The sequence below is a fragment of the Xenopus laevis genome, chromosome 4L (assembly GCF_017654675.1).
Source record: "Xenopus laevis strain J_2021 chromosome 4L, Xenopus_laevis_v10.1, whole genome shotgun sequence".
NCBI classification, from domain to species: Eukaryota; Metazoa; Chordata; class Amphibia; order Anura; family Pipidae; genus Xenopus; species Xenopus laevis.
Genome location: NC_054377.1, coordinates 115,000,545 through 115,022,339, shown reverse-complemented (window position 1 = coordinate 115,022,339; position 21,795 = coordinate 115,000,545).

The window sequence follows — 21,795 nt, the reverse complement described above, 5'->3', positions numbered from 1 at the left end:
ATCCAACCAAAGTGCTTCTGTGGATTTGAACAGAGGTAAAATTGCTCACTATTTTATTTAATTCTACAGTAGAAATAAAAGGGGGCATATCGATGCAGTCCCCTATGAGCAGTATTTACTCTTCCTCATCGGATCAGATGAAACACTCTTTAGAAATATAAGTTTGTGTTTCCTAATGCTTTAAGCTCTCTTTTGAACAAAAAAAGCAATGTGTGCATTGCTATATTGATGCACACATTATTATTATTATTATTATTATTATTAAATAATATGTATTTATAAAGCATTGTAATTATATTGGCAAAACAGTTGTGTAACTAGGTGCCTGCAGTCCCCTCTTGTCCAACACCTCTCTCTCTCTCTCTCTCTGTGTCAGCGACAACTTATGCAAAATGCAGCACTCAAGAATGGAATTCTAGTCCAGTAAGCAGCGCTGCCGCTAACAATATATAGGATGACATTCCCTTGCCAGAACACCATCCCACTCACCATTACAAATTTCACCTCACCATTCACTTCAAATAGGATTTTTGTTTCATATTCATTAACAGGGGAAAGTGAGTCTGCACCCTTAAAAATCATCTAAAAGAGAATAGAGTTCCCTCAGCTGAACTGAGGTTAGTTGTGATTACACACTTGGATAAGTAGGCGCCCATTTATCATGCTCATTTTCTGATAAATGACACCACAGATGTGCCTATAGAAAATGCACAAGTAAAATAAGTATAGAACAGCAAACAGAGAGCATAAATTGTAGCATCTGTAATAGAAAAGATATTGAATCATTTTATAAGAAGTATTCATTTTAAGGCCACAGCAAATGGCATTAGTGATGCTATCAGTGTTTTCTGCAGAACCTAAGCCAATCAAAATACTTTTAGCCATTGGCCATACAAATACTGATAACAAAATGTATGCTAAATAGACAATGGCAACTAATATCTTTGTACATGGATATTGGTCAAGTCGTCTGTCGGACATGTTGGAAAACATCATCTGTTGATGCTTAGAAGAAACCAAGATGTGTATAGTGCATTGGCAGGTGAGGAAGTGAAATGGAGCTGCAGCCATATTGTGTATAGCCAACGTCCATGTGTTTAAGCTGTCGGCTGATATTAATGAGTATCCACCAGTGTATGATGACCTTTAGAGAGACTGTTTTTCTGTTGTACAGTTGAAGGGACATCATAAATCTCCGTGTTGGTTTGTGTGGTTGTGCTAAAATGAATGTAATTGTTGTGTGTCGATGCTTTTCATTAAAGGTACATGCCTCCAAAAACAACACTTTGTGCCATGTACCATTGTGTCTGTCCTATCTCTTCTGCTATTAGTGCTAATGAACTCTTGAATTACTGTCACCCTGATGATAATTCCAAGGATCTCAAAGTGGGATGGGTTAATAGGCACAACAGGCGTGCATCTTGCGCAGTGCAGTTCAACTCTCACCTAAAACACCACCCTTGAAAAAGCTATTGTAGTGAAACGTGTTGGCGTTTGGTTTTATATTGATATTATACCGGATTGTTTTATTTTTTATTTTTTTAAATAATTTTGGACCTGGGATGGATTTGTAAGGGTGGCGTTTTAGGTGCCGCTTGCTCAGCTCTACCTTATTTTTTTTCTCAGTGCAACTCTATCTACCTGTTCCAAGGGGCCGCTAATATGTGGTTTTCAGGCTAAGTTAGTTCTTCACAGCTTAGGGCAAGTTTAAATTTCGAAAACACAGTCACGGTTACCCAGCCCTCTCCAGCTTTGTAGTGTCTCAGGGATATAAATCATCAGGCAGCAGCTTTTGGGACAACTCCACCATTCTTTATATTTTTCATCCTTTTTTTTTTAATCTGAGCAAATTCATTCAGTGAAATTATGATTATCAACTCCTCTCGATAATAACTATTGGAATTTATTTGGAAATCAAATTAATTTAATTATTCACTGCACAGCACTTTAGATCATTTGTATTACTATTTATTTAGCTCATTTATGAATTTTCAATGAATTGGTGCTTTAATTATTGCTTTTTAATTAACATTACCTATTTATTACTCCAAGGAATTAATTGATATCCTTGCACTGCCCTTTAGTTATTTATATTTCACAACAAGCTCTTGCACTTTGTACACCAAAGAGGTTGGATCAATTAGTGATATTTTGTAAAAATTGATTTCCCTACTTCGATTTATTATTATGCATGAATAGAGGAGAAAGTGTTGTGAAGTGATAGTACAATAGGTCAAAGGGGGTACATTCTCCTTTTTGTTTTCTTAATCATTCTTATTTGTACTAATCAAGTAACTGTATGTATCTTTCAACTTGGAAATTGACAATTGGAATCATGTCTTTAAAAACACATCCGTTCTTTACAAAATGTTAGCATAAATTGACTCAAAATCAACGGTATAGAGAGCTAAGTTTAAATATCCAAGGTCTGGATGGTCCTCTGTCGTGCCTATAGTTTATCCTTCTTTGCGGAGTTTACAAACCAAACTTTGTGACTCAAACTGCATATTAATCTCAGATTCTGAAATCCAAGTTTAAAAAAGGTGACATTTTTAGTCTTGATCTTTAAAGGTTTAATCTTTGTTTTCTCCAGGGATAGAGAACATTGCTTGGCTCAGTAATGTGAATTTATTTATCCTTTATTAAATATCCTTTTAAGGCATCAAAATACATGTGGCATGCATGAATTGCACTTCTATTGCAAGAAAAACAATTTCAATCATAAAGAGCTAAATAATGAGACTTTACAGTAAGCAAATTGATGTTAATATACATTTCTAACTGAGTTAAAAGCTTCAATAAGTTTACCTTAAAAAGGCATGTGCTGGTATTATGTAACTCGGTTGTTACTTTATTGGCGTATCATTTCATGTTCAGAAGAGCAACACTATATACTATACTGTACATACACTATCAAGCATTATTTGGATATGGTCCTGGGGTGCATATTTTTCAAGAATGGGGATTCTGACCTGAATCAGGGTTGAATCAGCAACTAGATGTGTCAAAATCTGGGCGGAAATCGTATAGCAGCACCCACACAAAGGGGTAGAAAAAACAAAATAGTGTACAAAAGCTTCACAAACCTCTTTGTTATTGCTTAAGTTCATTATTAGTCACATTTATGCCTTCATAAAATAGGTTCGATTATTAGAGGACTACATTTTTAACCAAACTTGAAAACAAAACTAAAAAAAAAACTCTACTAAGAATTTATATTGATGGCTGAATAATATAAATCACAATATAATGCTATAGTTGAGGCTGATAGGCTGGGGCTGTCAATTACAGGTATGGGGTCCCTTATCCAGAAAACTTCAAATTACTTGAAAGCCATCTCCCATAGATTCCATTTAAAATCAAATAATTTAAAATTTAAAAAAATTATTTCCTTTTTCAACGTAATAATAAAACAATAAGGGACTCTGCCATTGACTTCTACATGACCTCGATAGGTTTAGCTGGAGTATTTTCAGATTTGAGCAATTTCCAGCTTCTGAGTTTTGCCCCAAAAAGCCTGACCATAAAAAATGTAGGTTTAGTAAATAACCTCCTATATGTTAAAGGGGAACAACCCCTTTAAGGCCCTCTCTTTCAGATCTCATTGCTTAGTAAATAAGTATCAGAGAAGACTATGTAATGCATAGTATATCTTACATGATATCTTTGATTAGTATCTGAAGTCAAATGGGTTCTTTAATAAAAGACACCTCTAAAAGTAAGTTTGCAAAGTGCAGTAACCCATAGCAACCAGCAGGTAGCACTTTTGTATAGACAAATATCAGTTAGTGGTTGCTGTAGGCTACTGCTCTTGGGAAAACTACTGGGGCTCATTTATCTACTCTGGTCAAATGTGCACCTGGGCAGTAACCCACAGCAACCAATCAGCTCCAGAAAGATACATCTAAATGTATCCTCAAAAATAGCTAAATAACCCAAAAGACACAAATAATAAAAAATCAAAAACCAATTGAAAAATGTCTCAGTATATCACTCTCTACATAATTAATTTAAAGGTGAACAACCTCTTTAAAACCTTTGCAAACGTGAGTAAATTCTCCCTTTTCTTCTCTCCTCTTATCTTAATCGCCTGCACTATTTAAATGAAACGGTGACTGTTGCATTCTTCTACCAGTCCTTTTTCATATTCCTATCTACATATCATAACTCTATAGAACTGGTTTTGGACTTATTTGGTTCTGGATCCCTTGGAGGATTAATATTTGACCATAGAGCCCATAGTTCTTAACCAGGTTGCAAATATATCTTGGTTTGCAACGGTGTTCAAAAATACATCCATGAAAAGATTGGTATAGGAATGTTGTATAACATTTGAACTTGTTATAATACCTGATCATAATCTGCAAAAAAAAATAATTTTGAATCAGAAAATAATACCTCTTCAAATTTGCAGATAATGTAAAAAAAAAAACTGTGTCTAATCCATGGATTCCCTTATGCCGGGAGGGATACTATTGATGCTGAAGAAGAAAAAACAACGGAACTCAAAAATAACTATAACCTCTAGCCCTAGAGGATAAAATGATATTTTAACATAATTATGGCAATTATTTTGTTCCATGAATGAAGAATTAGATATACTACTTTAATTCTTATGAGTTTTTGTGGGTTGACCTTTACATTTGTACAATATAATCATGTATTCACTTTCTCCTGGCAATAGAAAATGGGATCAGACATGTTCTACCATTCCGAGATACTGTGTGTATGAAATATAACACTCATAGCATTGTGTTCCATAAGGGACTGTATGTTCTAATGATATTGATTTCTCACCCAAGGTCTTTAACTTTTACCTGTCCCAAACATGTATGTACTGCTCAACACAGCAATAAAGGAGATTAACTTACTCCAGTGTTTGTACCCTGTATAACACAATCATTCCTTTGTTCATAGCATTGTTCCAAGTACCATGTCAAAAGCTTTCCACTGCTGGGTCCAATTAGAGAAAGAGTGTGAGCTCCTGTGCTTGATTAATGATATGTAGTGCTGATCCAAAACAGAACTGTTTCCTCATTATATTTATTTACTTCCCATTGTAAATAAACGGATATAGGAGGATACATTTATTTTATATTTGTATTAAAAGTTTTTACAAAAACCTTAGACTACTTTCCAATATACATTGATTTAAATACTCAATGTTTTAGAGGGGTGGTTAACCTTTAATTAAATTTTAATATATTATAGAATGGCTAATTCTAAGTAATTTTTCAATTGACCTTCATTATTTGCCTTTTTATTTTGACTCTTTCCAGTTTTGAAATGGGGGTCACTGACCCCATCTAAACAACAAATGCTACAAATGTATTGTTATTGCTACTTTTTATTACCCCTCTTTCTATTCAGGCCCTCTCCTATTCATATTCCAGTCTCTTATTCAAATCAATGCATGGTTGCTAGGGTAATTTGGACCAACCAGATTGCTGAAATTTCCAACTGGAGAGCTGCTCAGTAAAAAGCTAAATAACTCAAACCCCACAAATAATAAAAAATGAAGACCAGTTGCAAATTGTCTCAGAATACTACTCTCTACATCATACTAAAAGTTACTTTAAAGTTGAACAATCCCTTTAAAACAGTTTATAACTACAATTGCTATTGACAGCATTATATGTCTGACTGTTTCCTTTTCTGTTATTTGTGAAATAATGTAACAACATCCGGCTGATTAATAGACCTGGAGGAGAACTGACTTCTAACACATTGTTTCACCCAGGGAACAAAAAGGGATAAACAGATGCTGCTTGAGTTCCAAGTCTGTTAACAACAACATTTAAAACCACTGAAAGATGCTAATTAATGTATATGGGAGAGTTGCTTAGAATGCTGTCATTATTCAAAGAACTGGTTTTGGGGAGTGGTCACCCCCTTTTGTCCCCTAATGTTGCAGGCTTTCATTTCAGTAAGGTAATTACTAGAACACTAATTCAGGAAATAATTAAAACCTAAACAAAATGACAGCTGTAACCATTCTGCACACAGAATAAAAAAAGAAGGAAAGCAGCCGCTGGGATATCCATGCCTTGTTGGCATTGTATGATCAGGTAATAAAAGACTCCATGGAGATAATTAATGCTGACTATTAAGCTACAGCAAAAACCCACTCTTTGATGGTGCTGGATATTAGCAGCTCACTGAATGCTTCGTGCTTCATTATTGACTAAAAAAAATGTAGACAAGGCATAGAAAGAGAGATGATAAGGCAGTTTCCAAGGGCGATTAATAAAAAATATGTAGCCTATCTAACAGCACTAGATCACGCTTCACAATGTACAGGACCTGTATTGTTCTAGTGACCTTTACATTTGTTGTAAACATAAGGAGACTAAGGGGAAGATTTAGCATCATGTTATTATGAACGACCAAACAGATCATGTACAAATACTGACTGAAATGAGAGGGAAATAAAATTATTAGAGCTGATACACTAAAAGGAGACTGTAGTATGAGACATCATCCAGCAAGATTTGCTGCTTTACAGGTAAAGACCAATGGTCCTATGCACTCATCCATTATATATTATATATATATATAACCCTAATTTGGTTACTGTCTCTTTAAATAGCTACTTACCCTTGGCAATCCAGGGGCCCTGAGTCCCTTTTCCGTATGAAAAGTACTGGGAACTGGGAATTACAGGGCAGTGCCTCCACCTAGTGAACACTGAGGAACACACCTCAGGGGGGTTCCACTAGGAATAATAAAACACACAGTTTGCAATTGAACAAATATAAACTTTATATAAACAGTTTAACACTGGGGCAACTAATACACACTTCACTCCTACACTGGTGACACATGGGGCACTACCTAAATCACTATTGGGTGCTTAACTGTTGCTTTTACAGAGTCCTTGGTAAATATCACAGTCCCAATCCTCCGGAAGGGGTTAATAACCACACAGTTCCCCAGAGCTCTTATTCCCCAGGTAGCACTACCTTATTCCCCAGGTAGCACTACCTTATTCCCCAAAAGTACCTCTCCCTTTTGAAGTTGCCAGCAGCTCCCTCGTAGCAGATACATTTTTAAGACCTGTCTTCACGGTGGGGCTCACACTTGTATCTGTGCCAAGATCCTCCCTTGGGTGGCTCACTCACCGGGGTGCTCTCAGAGGAATTCACACTGGAGATCCCATGCAGCTCTGCAGCAGAATCAATCTCACTAGTGGCACCTTTCTCCTTCTGAGTGTCTAGCAGCTTGGCAGGGGACAGGCTGGGCTCAATCTCCCCAGATTCAACAGCTCCTCTGTACCTTACAGTCTTACAGCTACTCACGCTGGCTCTCTCAGCTCTCTGGGAGACCCCGTGCTTTTGGCTCTAAAGTCAGGCACACCCTTTCTCCCAAGGATGCACTGGGGTTCCCAGCCAATAGGATCACTATCCAGCATGCATCTGGGCTGGATGATGTCACAGGCAGACAAACAGGGGAACAATTCCTCATGTCCCCTACATTTATATATATAATGGGTGACTATTCTCTTGTTCCATGACCATTAGCACTGCTGTTGCCTTTGGTTCTTCTTCTTTGGCCCCTTGGGGAGGGGTCATAAATGCTAGTAGTACTGGGACTACCTGTAATAATTGCAAAATATGGACATACAATTAGCTTCTCATTTTTAGTAACTTAATGCACTAACATAAACAATTCAGATATTTTCACTTGGGCTGTAACCCATAGCAACTAATCAGTGGTTAGATTTTTTCAGCTAGCTGCAGGTATTACAATGAAAGCAAACTTCCAATTGGTTGCCATGGGTTACTGCCAATGTGCATATTTGTCCAGTGTTAATAAATTGGCCCATGTCCAGATAGATAGATATATAGATGAAATGCAAGACAATTGCTACTGCAGGATTACCAACATATTAAATGCAAAAAAAGGTGATAAAACAGAGGGTCCAATCACACCTCACCAATAAGAATGCCACTAACTGTGCATAAAATCCTTAAAGGGAAGCTGTCTCAGGGAATTCCCAAGTTCAGTATAACTACAGATATCATAACTCACTTTTTAATATTGGCAAAAGTGTGGAGGATGCACACAATGATTTGCAATTTCATGCATTTGTGCATACAGTGAGTATATGTTAGTATATGTTGCCTTAATACTCAATAACACTTATAGTAGTTCAGAGTTAAAACCATCTCCCTAAAATTGTCTCATTTCAGGTCTGAATGGATGCAAGCAGACAAGAAGATTTAGCTGGAGGCCTGTGGATTTCAGCAGACATCTGATTTCTGCCCCATCTGGTCTTAGCCTAAGAAAGAAAATGAAATACAGCCAACAAAGACTGAATCCATAGTGGAATAGGAGAGGCAGAAATCAGATTAACATATTTACTAATCATGATGAGATATGCAGTCAAGATGAAATATTGCATGTGCATTTATCCTAAACTTCTTCTGTTGTACCATTATTAGTGATAGCTGTTCCTTGAAATTACAGTTTTTTTTTTCACTTTTATTACCTAAAACTATTTTCATTGTTGGCTGCTCACAAACATTCCATTCTAAACCATTGTTTCCATTTTAATGTAAGCCTCTATAAAGATTCTGGGTTTTTTTTCCAGATAATTCCCCCTCCAGATGCTATCCATACAAACAGCCAGGGCCATATAAGAGTAGGAAATAGCATGTCTATCTGTTTGTAGAAGTGTGGTTCTTAGCTGCCACTGATACAGTGCTACTGCCATCTAGGGACGGACATGAATTTGTTTCTTATATTCATATATATATATATGATTGTATATTTTGTCTGCGAAGCTTGTGATCTGTGGTTCTATAGATAAGGGGTCCTGTTTTACAACTCTCCAGTTTGGAGTTTGAATGTTTATCTGGTTGCTAGAGTCTACTTACCTTAGCAACTTCTACATGCATGTAGGCATTCCTTTCACCCCCTGCCTGTCCCCTAACATGACTGTCATTAGAGACTTAAGTTATAGTCCCATCACAACTGGGGTACAGATATGTCTCGTGCCTGCTAATGCTGTCCTCTAAACTTCACCCCCGTATTTTTTTATCTATCACAAGGTTCAGGGTACAGCCAGACCCCAGTAAGAAATTGTCTTTAAATGAGCAATAAAGGGAACATTTTTGCACCTCGCTTTTCTGAGCGGTGCACTCCCTAATGTCTTAAGGTAATAAATATATCGGTGAAGGTTAGAACACAGGGTGCTTTTAAAATTAAAATTTCTTATAACCTGCAAATTTAATAGCTGTCTTCTCTAGGTCCTATTTATACTCCATTTGTATATACTGCTCCCAGATAACATATTCTACTTTAAGACCATTATGTCACATCTCACATCTGAATTACGGCCCTAAGCTTTGTGTTTTTGTTTATGTAGAACTTTGCCAGAACCTTTCTGGATTAGTTCCAGATCTATAGCTAACATAAAACAGCACAAGAGTTTATTGGTGCTAAGCCACATATAATGAAGCCACAAAATATTTCATGTATAGATACAGGTTTGCTTTAGAACATATCCCAAGCTTCATTCAGTTCATATAGCAATGTCTGCCTATTTTATGTTATTTCTATGTCAAAAGGAAACAACAACTTCCTGGATGGTAAAAGCAATAATTGGCTAACTCATTGGATTATTTGGCATTTTGATGGCCAGGGACACTGCTGCCATGAGCCAAGTTGAGAAACTCATCTCAGGTATCAGCCTGCAAGTTGCAGGGGTTGCAAAAAGTCAAACCTGGTAACATTAAGAGACAAATTTCTGGTTCATAAAGTTGAAATTTGGCTCTTCTAGTGCAGAGAGCATAATTGCTCAATTAAGCTCTCCGCACTAATTATGTGCCCCCCCAAGACCCACTCTGGTGCAAGAAAGGTAATCACGTGTGAGCAAGGGGGCTCAGGTGACAGAATCACCCCTGCTTAAGGTGGCATTGAAAAATCTGCTTGTGTGGTGAATTTGCCAAAGATCAGATCTTTCTTAAGGTGGGCTATATTGCATTGATCCAATTGTTTGGCCCAGGGTCCATCAATCTTAAACAAAGAAATAATCATTTTCCTGATCCTGGCCCTGCATAGGACGACCACCTGTTCATTTTTTATCCGAACAGTTCGGTTTTTCTTAGGGCTGTTTGGGTCACAGCCTTATGAATCCCTAACAATAATCTGGCCAATAACCCACCCACACAAATACACCCCCAATTGTCATAACCACACCCACATTTGTTACTGCTGCACCCCTGATACCATCATCCCTCCCCAGTTTTTTTTGCAAAAGTCAAAGGTGGCAACTTAGAGAGAGAAGGGATAGTATAATTATCACTGGGGGAGTAACAAAATGTTAGGCACTCTCTAGTGGTTATAATCACTTACTCAAGACTCAGGTTGCTGCTCCTGTTAGTCAAAAACTGCACTGGCCCTTGGTTCTTCACATTGCCATCTTCATCCATTGTTTATTACTGGGGCCCCCTGCTGGGTGCACATACCCTGGATACTTTACATGGCCATCTTCTTCCACTTTTTATTGCTGGGGCCCCCTGCTGGTTGCACATGTCCCGGGTACGTTACATGGCCATCTTCTTCCATTTCTTTCACCTTCTGCCATGTGATTGTAAATGCAGTCCTTAAAATTTCTGCCTGCCTTCACACTCGTACATCCTTTTAATGAGGTTTCCCATTAACTGCCCCGTTAATTAGAAGGAGCATTTCCATCACACTGTTAAACTCTGTGTTCTTTTGCATTTAATAAGACATTATGAACCATTAAACTTGTGCTAGAATAGGATCTTTCTATTGAATCCAGAATATAATAGAAACTCTACAAGTACTTAAATAATCAGGGAGCATTTTGTCTACTTATATGGCAAGCATTTACTTAATGCATTTGTTTGGAGCAGAAGTATTTGTTAACAGCAGAACGTGGGACTGTGATTGATGAGTTATTAGCGAGGCTGAATATTAGACCTCATGCTGCTCTGAAACCATTTTGTGTTGTGCCTGTCATCTAATTGCTATGTACAATCAGGGTTACAGTAAATTCAAAGCTATCTTCTATGGAAATATGTGTACTGCTAGGCAATTAGTGTATATTTTTTGCAGCTTTTGTGTTGGAAGGTGAAGGTGTTGGAGAGGCTGGTTGACTATAATTTTGCTTTTATATGACTAGTGCAGAAAGTGAGCGCTAATCCTTAATACCCTGACACGTGGCTGTAAATAAACGTGCTGCAAAAAGTTTCTAGTTTCTCTGTGTTGAAAATATGCATTTCTGCTGGTTGAATATATTTGATTGTATTACTTTTTCTAACAGCTGAGTTACTGTCGCTTTTCAAAAGCATTTTTTTCAGTCTTTTTCTAAGATTATAGTGCAGACGTCAAGTTTTTTGGAGTCCCCTTCAGGGCACTAGAAATGTGTGTAAGGTTTTAATTTTATACTAAGGTTGGTGCTGTCTGTTCTGCCTATAAAATATATAAATATTTTAAATCATTCAATTGCACTGCAACATCAAAACAGTAACATTTAAAATACAGTATAAAGTACTAAAGAGCAACCGGTTTTATATTCTTGTTTAGTGCCAGAAATGTCACCATACCATATAACACCAAAATCATAATTACTTTTTAAATAAAACAATAGCCAAAAAGTATGTTCAGCAGAAGCCCTAATCATCTGGCTAATGTTGAAAAGCAGTGTATACTGTTCCTTTAAAGCACAAACTGCACAGCTTCTAATGGCTCCCAATAAACCCAGACCAGACATATGTGACTATTACAGTTAAGAACTAAATAAATGTTTACCATCCTGCATATCCCTACTCCATTTATTGCCTACTGTTATATTTCAGCCCATCTCATTTTATTAGCATTATTGCAGATGCGATTGGGAAACTATCTTCTTTTTGAATCTCATGATGACACTCAATGTTTGTAATTATTATTTACTATATGAAGATCAACAGCTTTTACTTATACATTGGAGCTGGTTAGAATGAAGTTCATTGTTTCTTTTAGACTACATGCCTATAGAAAATAATTCTAGCCAACTCCAAATAGTAGTTATTTATCTACCCATATGGTAATAACCTTTGGGACATTTCTGAGGAAGGGGTTGTCCCCGAAAGCTTGTGCCACGTCTCTGCTGCAATAAAATGCTTTGAATGCAGAAGCCAAAGTATGGTGTGTTTCTTTTTCCCCTTTTTCAAGAGAATAACCTTTGGGAACATGTCGGTTACAAAGTGGATTGAACCTGATAAGAATGAATTTAATGGCTGAATAAAACATTATGTTCTCTTTTATGTCCACTTTCCTCCCATATACAGTAAACTCCACAAGAATCGCGTTCAATCCGGTTTTTACTGAAATTACAAGATTATATTTTTACTCAAGTTATTTTTCTGTATTTATCAGATCGGCCGGTATAGTTAGAAGGTCTGCTGTCACATTTATTTGGCTTTTGTGTAGAAAGAAATCATTTCTCTCTTGCTTCTGTCAGATTTGCTCTCTGTGCCACTCACCAGTTGGATAAGAATCTGCAAAAAGCATTAAATATAAGCTATCCTTAAAAAAACTCAAACACCTTCCTCTGTTTACTTTCATTCTGATCCAGTTTGAATTCACATTTAAATAAGCACGGCTTGTATAGACAGGAGATGCAGTCTTTATATAGGATCCAATATATATTGTTAAAGCACAAAGTTTTATAGAGCTCATCAATTAAACGGATGTCAGTAATATTTGCTTCATTTAACCACTTTCAATAAGGACTGGATTATGCATTTTAGAGAGCAAAGGAACTTCAAGTCCCAGAATCCTTCACTTGAATATGGAAGAAGGTTAAGGCAGATCATTATGATTTCCTCTCAAACTGTAGAAACAGCTAAATCTGTGTGTAGCGCTATAGTAAATTGTGTGTTATTGACACCACTATTGAGCTCCACTCCCAATAAATGTGCCCCGGATGAGACCTGTAATCTTAGGGAGTGAGCCCTCGCAACGGTGTGGAGGCAGGGTGTAGTGTAACTGTAACTGGATTCAGGGTATAATAATTGGGCGCCAGTGGTTCTTATAACTTAAACACGAACTGGTTTATTGAACATACACAATCCTCAGTGGAGTATACAATAGAGCATGACAGGATTTAACATCACATTGAATAGGCAATACTCACAGCACCATATGGTCAGTAATAGTCCCCACAGGCAAGAGGACAAACTCAGCAGCAATAAAGGTACACCCAGCTTTCAGCCTTTTCCCTAAGTGGAACCTGAGGGGAATCTATCTACCCTGTTCCTATACACTTAGTCCCTACTTCTGGGCTATTAGTATCCGGGATCTTAATCCCTCTGACTCTCCTCGTTGGAGCCTTGAGCTGCTCAGCTAAATAACCTGTCTGTCTGTTACTCCTAGAGTAACCTATAATGGTGAGTAGCCTATTCTTACTAGACCTGACCTGTCTAGGTTCCACAGGGCTCTACCTGCCTGTTCAGGTCAGAGCCAGCACAAAATGGACACTGAAAGCATGGCTTCAGAGCCTTTTATATATCCTAGCACAGTGCCATCTGCTGGTCACTGTGAGAAGTAGCAAGAGTCAACAGTACCCCTCCCAACTGTATTTTAGGACCCAATTAGGTGTCCATAACATGGAGGGACTGCCTGCACATAATAATAGGGGTGGCTATTTTACACATCCCTACATGTGTAAAAAAAAAAATAATCTATATTTCAGATCAGATAGTGTTTAAGCACCTTTCTGAACTGAATGAGCTCATCTCAAAAGTTTGGGGAGGGGGAGTTATCTTTTCCTTTTAAGTCAAACTCATAGGGGTCCTTTATAAACACTGAGCAAACCAATAAAAAATGTTTGCTCTTATTGTTCTATCTGCAATAGGAGGAAAAAATCTAATCACTGATTGATCACTCTGGGTTACTGCCCAGATGCAGATTTGCCCAGTATTTATAAATGTAACTATTGCATCTCCCTTGCCCTGTTGCAGTGCAAGATCAGATATACTGTAAGGGATCACATTGTAGTAAGACAATATAATACACAGTGGCTTTACTACCATACAGCAGACCCCATGGTCATGGGAGTTGCGTCCTAGGGAACAAGCTCCAAATTTCAGGGTCTGCTGTATAGACCCTGGCCTTTCCTACCTCTTCACTTCACCTCCCTCTGCAAACTAGCAACTGCCAGTTGACCAGAGGGCAGAGGGGCTGTGGATTGCAGTGAAGAAGGACTATGCTTGCTTGCCCTGCCCTGGAACATTCACATACTATCAGAACCTTCCCTGGACCCCTTAATGGACACTTTTTAGCTGCTTCTATTTTGACTAGGGATGTAGCGAACGGCGGAAAAAATGTTCGCGAACGTCGCGAACCCCATAGACTTCAATGGGAAGGCGAATTTTAAAAGCTAGAAAAGACATTTCTGGCCAGAAAAATGATTTTAAAGTTGTTTAAAGGGTGCAACGACCTGGACCTGGAAAAATGTATCTGAAAAATACATTGTTGACACAGCGCTGCGTTTTGTGCTGTAAAGGGCAGAAATCACACTACGTCACTCAGGTGATGTTTCTGGACACGGAATGTGAAAAAGCTCACACAGCTAGGTGGCACTTGGTTAAAGACTGGGCAAACAATGCCTGCAAGGGCAACGTATACAGTAGTGGGTACGGAATATATTATTGCTGCTGTAAAAACATCACTCAGGTGATGTTTACGGACACAGAATTATTATTGTTATTTAGACAGAATGTGAAAAAGCTCACACAGCTAGGTGGCACTTGCATACCTCCCAACTGTCCCTCTTTTGACCACTCAACCCCCTGTCCCTCTTTTGTACTGGAAAGTCCCTCTTTTCTCTGAACTGAACAGCCAGAAAAAAAACAGTTTCTAACTTAATTAGCTTTTGGCAGAGAGCTCAGAACAGCTAACAGGTGCAAATAAGATACTTTGTAACAATTTTGACTCTGGTTGGTGCTGGTAGTGGTGAACTACTAGGAGGAGCAGCACACCAGTCCCACTCCCCAACACTAGCTAGACTAATAGCACTGGGCTCTTATAGTAGCAAAGTAAAAAAAACAAAAAAGAAAATAAAAGCAGTCCTTACAAGGACTATTGGGTTACAGGCAGCAGTCAGCAGATGAGAGATCAGAAGCAGTGCCCACAGCAGCTACATACAGAACACTGCAGTAGAAGGTAGATTACTAGCCAGCAAAGCTACCTAACCTAAAATGTCCCTCAAATCCCTGCAGAGTTCTGTCCCTACAATACAGAGCAGTATCAAGTAGATTACTAGCCAGCAAAGTTACTATCAACTGTCCCTCAAATCACTCAACAGCTCTCTCCCTACACTAGCTCTTCCAAGCACACACAGGCAGAATGAAAAAACGCTGCAGGGCTTCAGTTTATATATGGAAGGGGAGTGGTCCAGGGGGTGTGGGGGTGGTCCAGGAGGTAGAGCTTCCTGATTGGCTGCCATGTATCTGCTGGTCTGGGGTGAGAGGTCAAAAATAAGCGCCAGATAAGGTGAACCCAAATTGGTGAACGTCGCACGACGTTCGCGAACATTCGGCGGACGCGAACAGTCGATGTTCGCGCGAATTAGTTCGCGGGCGAACAGTCTGCGACATCCCTAATTTTGACAAATTTTTCCCTTAAGCTGGCCATAGACGCAAAGATCTGATCGTACGAATCGAGGATTCGTACGATTTTTGGGCCGTGTGTGGAGAGTCCCGACATTTTTTGTCCGGCAGAGATTGGTCGTTTGGTCGATCAGACAGGTTAAAAGATTTCTGTCGCCTGCCGATAATATCTCTGCGTGTATTGCCGATCGTACGATTTTCAGTGGGAGACTGTCACCAACTTTGTCGGACATCACTTTCATACGATTGTTGTATTGTTATACTTTGTGTTCGAATATCGAAGTCAACGTATTTTTAACCAAATTTGGCCATCGAATGATCAAAGTAAAATCGTTTGATCATACGATTAAATCTATTTCAGTGATCGATCAAAGGATTTTCCTTCGACCTCTAAAGACTTAGAAAAATGTTGTAGAAGGTCTCCATAGGCTAACTTAGCACTTTGGCAGGTTTAATTTGGCGAAGTATTGAAGTCGAAGTTTTTTTAAAGAGACAGTACATTGATTATTGAATGGTCGAATATTCAACGATTTTTACTTCAAATCGAAGTCGAAGTAAATTCGAATTCATAGTATCCTATTCGATGGTCGTAGTATCCAAAAAATTACTTTGAATTTTGAATTTTTTTACTTCGAAAATTCCCTTGAATTCACTTCGACCCTTGATAAATCTGCCCCTAAGTCTACTAAAAAATAATTTAAATATTAAATAAACTCAATAGGATTGTTTTGCCTTCAAAAAGGATGAATTGTATCTTAATTAGGATCAAATATAAGGCTCTGTTTTATTATTGCAATGGAAAAAGGAAATATGTTTTAAAATTTAGAATTATTTGATTAAAATGGAGTCTATGGGAGATGTCCTTCCTGTAATTCAGAGCTTTCTGGATTACAGGTTTCCGGATCTGTGGTTTACTTCATGTAGTTTAATGTAGTGTTTCCTCCTGATTTGTAATAGTTGGCATCTGTAAAATAAGAGGCATTCCAACTTGGGCACAATTTGCGGCCACACAATTTTTCTTGCCATGTTGTGCTTTGCAGTTGTGTTCATAAATAAGCCTTATTCTTTTTTAATGTATATCAAATAGAGCAGAGACTGTCTCTCAAACTATAAATGCACCATGCAATCAGAAAAGAGATCTATAGATTGCTTAGTGCTTTATTCAATTCTTGTCAAATTCCTTGTTGGGGTACAGCAGAAATAATGAATAATAGATGTTGCATTCTGGGAGCAGAAAGTTTGTTATGTTATGATATGTTTGATGGTACCATATGCAGACAGAGAACACAAAACTGTCAGCTGAGTTATATCCCAGCGTGATAAAGTAAGAAAAGTTTAGGCTTCGAAATTCCTTTAGAACATGTTTAACAAATTTAATTCAGAAGTGTCAAATTGTAAAACTTTAAGCAGCAGGTTTGGCCTTTGACTTTTATGTTCTGTATTGAGACACAAGGGGCTGATAAATTGTAAAGGATAAATGTTCTCTCTCTTGTGCTTATTCTCCAAGAGCTTATGTCTTTGCTATGCAAGGCAGCCCGGTCTTTATCTTCTATGGGTTCTCTCTCAGCCTGTGTATTGATTTCAATAGGATACGCCAGGTGTGAGGTGGTGTAAAATAGTGACATCCATTAGTCTAATGATAATTTTGGTGTGCTACCACTATGTGGCTATGGACATAACATTTCTTGTAATAACATGAGTTAACATGGTTTAAAGTGGGTGTGGTTTAAAAATTGGGAGTAGTCAACACTGACTTTCATTATCGGCCCTCGTTACTGCAGAAGTTGAACAGCATTGGTCTAGTACATTCCTTTTTTATTTTAGTTATCGCAATGGTTTGTGTCACTTCAAGGACTACAACACTGAAATATTACATTTTGCCCCACATTTGCACTGTTTTTTAACCATGGACTCTTCTGTGCATCATTTTAATTAGGCCAAAAATGTCCAATTTCTATGATGTAAACAGCTGTAGTATTTGTCATTTATTTATTTATAAATGTGTTATTTGTCATTTATTAATGCATGCAGGTTCATGAGCTACTTTGGTAAGAAGCTTACATTATCTATTTTTCTTCATTGCTGTGTTTGACTTTAAATATTGTCAATGTATACAGATGGAGCACTGTTTTATGAAGCACCTGGCACACCCCTTTTCAGCCATTGTTGGACTGGCCCACCAGAACACCAGGAAAACTCCAGGCAGGCACAGGTGTCAGTGGGCCCTGTTGCTTCTCACAACTTGTCCTATTTCATGACCATTCCTTATATCTTTATTGCAGCAAAGAGATGGAAGGATAGATTATAGTTAGTTATGAGCAAAAAAGTCCCCTTGTACAGATTTGCTGTTAACTATTGGTTTTATCCGTCGCCAAAATTTTTCCACAACCTGCATCAAAAATTTGTCATGTGGCCCACCTCTCTTTGCGTGACAAATATTTTATCCTTCCACATCAACCAAAGGGATCTGAGCTGTCCCACTGGCTATATAAGGAAACCTTTAAAATTTTGAGTTTTTGGACAATTCCTAGTGAGAAAAAATATGAAAACCTCTAAAAGTACAAATTTATTGAGTGAGGTCCAATTGGATCTGCTCCCATTGATAGTTTTGTTTTTGTGGTTTTCATGGTTTTTACACTTCAACTACAAAAAGTGTTTCTACGTGAGCCCCGGTAACTTAATATTATCCTATTTCACAGCTCATTAAAATACCTATTACAATTGAAACACCTAAATATATACGATTTTGTAATAAACAGCATCAATAATGCCACTTTGATCATAACATAGAGCCCTCACCCCTTATGATAATGATATCTACTTTATGACGTTCTATAGCTGTCATTGGCTTGCGCTTGCCGACATTTGTTTTGCTTTATGCACCACTGAATGCCAAGTACAAAGGTGCTTAGTGCTAAATAGTCTCTAAAGTTAATCTTCAGGTTCAGTTCTATTTTTATATACAATACTTTGTGAGCTGCTTGGCTGGTTACTAAGCGCCTTTCATATCTTAGTTTCGTATCCACAGTTTCATGTTTTGGAAAGAATCTAAATTATTTAAATGAATATGAGAGTTGTCAAGGTGCTAATCTGGTAAATGACCCCACCACTCACATTTTCCTTTGACAACTAAATAAGTGTCAACAAAATTCAGTTCTGATCCTAGGCCATCCTTGCCTTCTCCTTAACCTTAACTGAAACTTGCTTTTTAGACTACTTTTTATGTGGTGGGTCACTAATAGAAGGTTTCTTTAATGTGGTCTAAGCATTTACAGGGGTTATTTACAAAGTGGAAGGCAGGGTACAAAATGCAGGGAAAGGATACAAATGTTTTTACATTTTGCACTTGCCTTTGAGTCAGGTCTTGCTGGAGGTCTTGTTGCTGTTATGGAAAGTTTAAACACATTTCTGGGAGTTTTAGAGAAATGTTTTATGTGTTTAAATGTTTTTTATAACAGTTTTGCAAATGAAGGTGAATTGCCCTTTAAACTGTGAGTCTCCGTTCTCCCAAGAGACCTGCTTTATCTTAAATAGTTACAATTGTATTTTTGCTTATCTTAAATTGTTACATATTTATCAAAGTACAGGTGCTGAGTATTCTAGGCTCTCTGCCAAGCGCCTCTTATTTAATTACAATTCAGAATCTTTTTCTCAGTGCAGATGATCAAAGAGAAACTTGGGATATTTCTCTAACAATCCGGGACTGTGGGCTTAGCTGGCAAAATCATTACTGTCCTGCAAAAAACAAGACAGTTGGGAGGTATGCAACACTGCATTCTGGACAGACACATTCACAATGCCAAAAAGAGAAAACAAGGCACGCAACAAGGTACAAATTGTACGAGAGGGGGTGGTGGGCCAGGTGGACCTCATAGCAGAGGTCCCTGGGGTGCCACTAAGGCGACAGTCCCAGTGGGCCTCGGCCCCACCCAGTCCAATGCTGAATCTGTACCATGCACCACATTTTAAAATTCCGATTGAGATGCAGAGTGAAAACACAGTGTGGGACAATCACTAAAAATCATAGTTGCAAATTCTCTAAAATTCGAAGTTGCACTCAGGGGTAGCGTAAGGTTTCGAAGTTGCGCTAGCGTTAATTCGGTTAATTTGCATGCGGCGCCAAATCCAAGTTACAATGGAGGTATATATAGCAGAACTACACAAGCCTGGGAAACCTTCAAAACAGCAAATAAAATTTTTATTTTGCCCTACACATGTGCCCACTGTATAGTTAAGTTGCCATGAGTTAGGAAATGTAGGGGGGAAGGAGGGGAGCCCCAAAAAAATGTTCGATCTTTTTCAGCCTATCGCCCATAATAAAGAAAAAACACCAGCGCCAAATTTTAACTTTTTTTGAAGCAATCCCTATCTACTCATTCAGAACAATGCGCGCATTAGGGAATTTGCGTAGTTATGTCCGTTGCGCAAATTCGCCAGGCGTAAGGGTGCGAAGTAACACTTGCGAAGTTACGCCAGCATCCGTTAGTGAATTTGCGAAGTAACGAAAATGCCCAACGCTAGCAACATACAACAAATTAATTTAAAGGTGAACACCACCTTTAATTAACAGATTTGAAAAATGCTGCAATGCATATCAATCAAAATTAGTGATGGGCGAATAAATTCGCCTGATGTGAATTTTCAGTGAATTTCCATATTTTGACGCCGGCAAATAAATTTGAGCAACTCCCGCAGAAATTAACTGTGGACGTCAACATTATTCAGATGACCATTGACTTTAACACCGGCATTAAAATTGAAGGGAGCGACTTTTTGCACACATGTCCAAAATTGGCGCGGGGTTCAATTATCGACTTTCAAATCTTTCATGAATTTTTCACCGTTTAGCAAATTTTGCGGGAAATTCACGAATTCTTCAGCGAAGCAAATGGAAGAAATTCACACATCACTAATCAAAATATATAATTGACAACTTTAATTGATTTATTGTCTGATGAGCACCAGAAAGTTCACCTTACCCGTGTACCTATTACAGATGCCAGCCAGTAAATCACTGTTGCTACTTTGTCGTGTGTCACGAAGTTTCAGACTGTTGGGAAAGCTCTTATGACTGGCATTTACTAAACATGAACTATTTTCAAATTGTTCTTTTTTATTACATAAACTACTAGGAGAGCAAGCATTTAGCTGATTCCAAACAGTGATATCTTCTAGATAAAACAAAGGAATTAAATGGAATCTGTGCCTAGTAATTGTACCCTGCAACAATCACTACACTGCCCAAGCCATGTTGCTCATTAGTAGCAGACACTTTTATCTCTGCATATTTCTTTAGGTGTCTGGATTCCACCATTTGTATGTGTGCTATTCACTCAGAATCTGCTGTCTCTGATAATCAAACGAGGGAGTCATTTGGCGACGCTTTCTTCCTTTCTGGTGCCAAGCTGTTATCTAACAACTGACATAATATCTGCTGTTTCAAAGACTATTTATTTAAGTCTAAGTCTTCGGGATGCCAGATGCTGTAATGTAGTTAACCCATTTGGTCTCACAAACGTCCCTAAGACATTGTTCTGCTAAATATATGTCATAGATGTAATATAAACAATATCACCAGCATTTCTTCAAAATCTGCCTATGATATCATTCAGTTATGATTAAATGTTAAGATAATTAGAATAAATTACACTTTGGTGCCCATTTAGTAAACCTTTATCTGGTCACGGTTTTTAATGGGAAAACTCCCAGTAATCCCCATTTAATGGGAACATTTTTTATGGATAAAAAAAACCTCACGTTTTTAGAGATTTATTATACCCCAAAGCTGCTAAAAATCCAAATCCAAAAATACTCCATCTCAAACCTGTTGAGGTCATGTAGACGTCAAAGGCAGATGTCCCTGAAGTTGTTTCTTGACATTGTGATCTGCACTGGATAATCCAATAAAGTCACGGTTTTTCTCAGCAACAATTCGATGAAGTCGAGTTTTCAGAGCGTACAATACAAACTGCCCCTCCGATATTTTTTAGAGACAATCTATTGATAAATGAGTTCAATTTGTGAAAAGGAGTTTGGTCAACTTTGTTTTCATGAAAAACTGAGATTTATTTGGGTAAATAATGAGATTATATTTGCAGTAAAAAAAAAACCTTTGTGTAGTGCTATATAAACAACAAAAGTAAATATAGGTTTTTTTTCCGGTGTCCCG